Here is a 6,000-nt window from a genome sequence, read left to right as displayed (position 1 = left end):
AGGGAGCTTACATTTTAGAAAGCGTGTGTTGGGGCAACCTATGTAAATAAGAAACATAAATAAGTCAGAAAGTTATATAATTAACTAGGAGGTGGTCGGTGTTACGGGAAGAAAGGAAAAGTGGAACGGGGAGGATAAAGACGTCTGGAGACTGAGATTTGAGCGAAGGCCTGGAAGAAGGTGAAAGCATGAGCCAGTCTTCTGGTGGAAGAATGTTCTAGGCGAAGGGCAGAGCCCATGCGAAGGCCCCCTGGGTGGGACCGTGCAGGGAGTGTGCGAGGAACCTCGGGGACTTGGCGTTCACAGCGCTCTCCCTGGTGCATAGTAGGCCTGTCACCAGGCTTTGTGGGAGGTCAGAGCCCGGGCTGCTGGGCCTGCAGCCAGAGAGGCGACAATTAATCAGAACTGTGCCATGTACTAAATCTTCCCCGGCCCCCTGGGAGAAGCTGGCGGGTCTGAGTCAGACAAACTGTTTGCATCCTGGCCCGTCGCTTATTAGCTTTGTGATCCTTGGAGAATTACCTACCCTTGCTGAGTTTCTGTTTCTTCGTCTTCACAGGAGGGTTCTGACTAGGGCCTCAGAGGGTTTTTGTGGGACCGGCTGGTGGGAGCATGTGGAAGGGGCAAAGTCACCCGTACGCACAGGGCACAGAGTGGGTGCCCAGGAACGTCAGTCCCCGGGATGCCCTTCCCTGGGTTTTGGGCAAGACATTTATTTTCTCTGAGCCTCAGTTTCCTCTTCCAGAAATAGTATAGTCATTCCTGTGCCACCTCCTGCCTAGACTCTCATAACCATCAGGTCACACAGCGTGGATACTAGTACTTTCAGTAGTAGATGAGCAGTTTCCAGGGGCTCCGTGTTTCTGTGTGTATGCACAAACGTATGCACATATGTGTACATATGAGTGTGTGATTGTGTGTGTGTATGTACAGCTCTGCAGGACACAGGTGGGTTTCTTTTTCTTATGATTCATAAATGCTTCAAGGACAAGGACATTTGTGTAAGACCTTATGCTTCCCCACACTAGGTGCTCAGTGAATCCTCGTTGCATGAAGGAAATCGTGCTGATGAAAAGGCTCTTTGCTGGAGTAAATGTGTGGACCCCAATCGGCAGTGCTCTTTGCTTCTAGGTAGCAGGAATGTGGAGCCATTGTGAGTTATATTTGGAATATATTTATTGGGGTGTATTTATTGGGGGCTCAACTATGTGCCAGGCACTGTACTGGGCACTTCATATGCATTTCTCATTTAAAACGGCCAACAGCCCGACGAGGTATGTTCTGTTATCATCAGTGTTCTACAGGGGAGGCAGCCCAGGCTGAGAGGTCCGTGTCTTGACCCCAGCTAGTAAATGAGGGAGCTGGGATTGGGAGTCAGCCTTGCAGAGCTGATGCACCTGCCTGCCCCTCATGGGTGTCCTGAAATGTCCGTGCCCCTTGTCATGGTCTGATTTCTCAGGAGGAGGAAGAGGAAGGATTGCCCTTGTGGCCAAGCCCAGAGGGATGTCCCTGCTTATAATGGCACTTCTCAGGGCTTTGGTAGGCCTTTTTAGGAGTGGGGGAAAAGAGGAAGGGCTCACCTTTTCTTGCCTGCAAGAGACTGTGAAGATGGCCAAAGACAAGGCTTGCTTTCCACTGTGTACCCGAGTTTATCCCTTTCCTTTTGGCTTCAGGGCATGTTAAGATCTTGATGGGACTATGAGAGCCTTGGGCTGCAGGCCTCCCGTTCAGATGCCGAAAACCTGGCTACATGTGTGTGTATGTGAACACACGGTACATGGTGTATGTCTGTATGAAGGGTGCACGTGCGTGTGTGCGTCTGTGTGTATGTCTGCATCCTTCAAGACCAGTTTGATGGTCCTTGCCTGGACCGTGCCTGGGCATCACTAGAGCTCTCTGCCTAGGGGTGGCACTGCTTTGTATCTTGGCTGTGTGACTGCCCAGCCCAGCCTGTGCCCAGTGACGGATATCTGTGCCTGACTCTCCTTGAAAGAGTGTCTCGTGTCCTATTCGCTTTTCCCTCACTTGCCACCGATGCCTAATAAATGCATGCCGAGCATCCAGATGAAGAGATGAATGGTCTTCATGCCACCGTGGCCTACCCCAGCTTGGGCGAGCACATCATTCTACCCCTGATCCCTCAATGGGGGTGGGGGGTGCTTGGTATCAAGGAGGGTGCCTTCCCGTGGGTGGTGCCCTTGGCCGTGCTGGACATCCTTGTCATCCCAGCTCATGGAGGGATATCAGGCAGTGTGGAGCTGACCCAGATGTTCTCCCCTTGCTCTCAGATCTGCAGAGGGCGCTGCACCGGACAGCCAGCTGTGGTCTGCTGGAAGACCTTTCTTCTCCAGTTCTGGAGCGTTCCCCATCTGGTGCCTGCTGGCTTCCTGTCCCCTTGCCTGCTGGCTTCTCCTTGGGTCTGTGTGGAGAAGGAAAGCGTTGGGAAGTTGTTCCTCTCCATGTTTAATGTCTTCCCTGCCTGCTGTGTCCCCCTGTGCTCAAGTTCCGGGCAATTACCCTCCTGCCGGGTTTTGTTGCTGAGCACAGCAGGTGGGCCTTGTTTGTAATTCACTTGCACCATTAACGCTGGGTTAGCACCATAAGGGCGACTGATCCACTCGGTGCCCCCAGCCCCAGATGCCACTTGATAGCTGGTTGTTAGATTGGCTTGGGGGTCGAGGCATTTCAGAGCTCCCTGTAACGTGCTTTCTCCAGTTGAAAGCAATGAGAAGCTTGATCTATTGGCGGTCACAAAGCACACACCATCATCCACACTAATGGGAAATCTGTACCCAAATACCACCCCCCCCCAAATCACAGTGATTTGGCTCTGGACAATAATAACAATAGTCACAATAACACAGTAGCCGTCTCAGTAAGCTCAGTATCAGGGCAAGCAGGCCACACTTTCTGTTTGCAGCTGCATTGCTAAGGTCCTGGGAATCTTTGAAAGCAACCTTAAAAAGAGCTAACATTTTCTCCATTTTGTGGGTGGGGAAACTGAGGCTTGGGGAGATGACTCACTTGCCCAGGGTCACTGCTAGTAAGAAACCGGGTCCCGACTCAAGGAACGGTCTGAAGCAGACACAGAGCTTCGTGCTGCTAACCTCTGCCTTATGCGGCCTTCCTTTGGGAGGAATTATGTGAAGGGAGAGGGGAGAGATCTCGCAACCTGCCATCCTAATTATTATTTTTTGTTTGTTCTAGCATTGATATGAAGATGAGTCACTGAGCAGGGGAATGATGGGTAGGATTAAAACATCCTCTATAGGTTCACTTTTAATAATTAATCGTACATTTATTGAGCTCCAACTAGGTGGAAAACATTGTCCTAGGTGTTTTATAGAAAACAATGATAAATCATTCATCTGTTCGATCATTCTGAGAGATGGGGAGTCAGACATAGATTCTAGGACAAAAGACAAGGAATAAAATGTTGGGGGTGGAGGTGGAGGAGATTAGCTCGAACAAACCCTAGAGACTGATCTAGAAGAAAATCTTCCTGACTTTCTGATTGCAGGTTATGAAAACATTTTTGAACACGTCCTATCCTCTTCGATTTTTGAACAGTCTTGTGCCTGTTTTGTGGGAAACTAAGAGCCAGAGAGGCTGGAGGACTGGACCATAACACCGTCCTACAGGGAACAGTGGCAAAGTCAGGTTTGAATGCAGGCCTTCTGACTCCCAGTTTGCTCATCCGCAGAGTACCTCCCCGTTGGGCCCCATCCAGGCCCTACCGAATGTTTGATGTCCTGTGTCCTGCCGAGGCTGGCTTTGGGCTGCCTTGGGCTCTGCTTTCCTTGGAGACCCATGACGTCTGTGCTCCTGCCTAACGCTTGGCAGCCTAGAACCTTTCTTTTCCAGTCTGTGGGCAAACCTAGTGCCCTAATGTTCAGCAGTGCAGGGTCTCTTCCCTCCAGGGATGGCTGCTTCTACAATCTCGGGCTCTCCTGCAGTGGCTAAGTGCCCACTCCCCAGCCTCTCTGCCCTCCAGGCCATCTGGCACACCTCAGTCTCATTGATTTCCTGCAAGCGCAGCTCCAGGATTCACCCTCCCTTGCCCAGAAACTTTCAGTGTGGCTCTTTATTGCCTACAGGATAAAGTCCCAGCTCCTTAACCTTGACATTCGAGGCCTTCTAGAATCTGACCCCAATACTTATCTGTCTCTGGATAGTGTGCCTCTGCCAAGCTGGTTAGTCACTGCCCTTTGGACACCTCTTGCTTTTCCTGGCGCCCTGCTAGAAGGTCTTCCTTCCTAAGCGGCATGTGCCTGCGCTGTCCAAGAATGCGGCTCACCTGTGCAGGCCCGGGGACGCGCTCCGTCTCTGTCTTCCCAGCGCTTCTTTCTTCTTCTTCCCAGTGCCTTGTGAAAGCTGCTGTGTGACTGTGGCACGTCATGCATTCACAGGTGTGCTGCTTGTGACGTCCTCCTTTTCCAGGGCAGGTGGCACTCTGGAAGGTTCTGCAGCAGCGTTCTTGGGGGTGTGTCCAGGCCCCATCTGGGTGGCAGCCCCATTGGTAGAGGAGCAATGCTCATAGCCTTTCTCTCCCCTTCTTGGAAAGAAAGGAGCTGGGCTCCCATGGTCACGTTCTGTGCTCCTTTCACCACGGTCCCTAGGCAGGGGATACGGAGTGTGGAGACAGCTCCCTACTTAGCTAAGGAGGTCAAGGTTCTCCCCCACAGTCATCCTGAGACTGTGGGTGCCCCTGGACTTCAGTCCTTCCCTTGTGGATCTCAGGACCTCTCTGGGCCATGGCAGAGGGAAAGTGATGGGACTTTGGCAATGCGAGCTGTGCTCTCCTGTGGCTTGTCACAAATGCAAAAGCCCAAGGCAGCTGCTGGAGAGAGTGTCCCCTGCGTCCCTAAGCCCCTCAGAGATCGGCTGAACATGGCAGCCCTCCCACCCTGGGGTCTCTCCTTCAGAGGGAGGGCCCTCCTTTTGCCCAGGGCATGGGATCCAGCCAAGAACCAGAGCTCAGGTGTGTGGGGGGGAGTACTCAGAGGTGAGCACTGAGGCTGCAGGTAGCCTGGGGAGGGGGTGGGAACTGTGGGGGGAGGAAAGGCGAGCTGAGAGTTGGGCTTGGACTGTGGCTGGGAGGGGAGTGTGATCTCGGACCAGGCTCCAGGGTCAGCTCAGAACAACCATTGCTGACGAGGGGCCCGGGCAGGCCCAGCAGTCACTGTGACCTTGAACCTGAGGTGTGTTTAGCCTCATTATACAGAACAAGGGGACCCAGGTCCAGGGGCTTACGTAGCATGCTCGTATCTCTGAGCCAGTCATTGAGAAAGTTGGGATTCTTTATTGTTTTTTAAATTATTAAGTAGATTTCTTAATTGAAACAGCAGTCCAATCTCTGAAAATGCACACACACTGTAGAGAACACTTTAGAATGAAAAGCAAGTCTCCTTCCTACCCTAACTGCCGTTCTAGAACCCTCTCCGGGGGGCAACTGGCCAGCAGCCAGTGACTCGTCTCTGCGCTCACAGAGCCTGGTGCCAGGCCTCCCCTAAGCAGATGGCCGTCGGTGCCAACAGAGCTGGATGGCAGGGAAAGGGTGGATGGGCCGTTCATAGGGTCTTGGGCAAGTCCCAGAGACTGTGTTTTGCTTGGATGACCCCTAGAATAAGTTCAGTTGCTTTGCATCTTGAAGGGGACACAACGTGCTTTGTTATGCACCTTTAGCTTACCATACGGGCTCTCTTCTTCTCCCCACCCCCCACTCATCCTCTACCCCAGGGAGAGCCCAGGGGGTCCATCCTGGGCTTCCCCGTGGAATGCCGACACCTAGGGAGAGTTGGTTTGCTCCCTGGTCTGGCTGACACTTAGAAAAAGAGGACAGGGCCTTGCTTTCTGACCATGGTGTCAGAGACACCAAAAAACTGATATGTACGTGAAGTGACCGTGGACAGGACAGACTCCACTTCGGCTGGGTCAAGGGAAGGCCACGTGCTTCTTCATTACTAACATCAGAGCACTTTCCTCTGGCTTTGACCTCAG

The sequence above is a fragment of the Martes martes genome, assembly GCF_963455335.1.
Source record: "Martes martes genome assembly, chromosome: 10".
Classification (NCBI taxonomy): Eukaryota; Metazoa; Chordata; class Mammalia; order Carnivora; family Mustelidae; genus Martes; species Martes martes.
The sequence above is the reverse complement of the archived record's forward strand: the minus strand, read 5'-3'. Positions refer to the sequence as shown.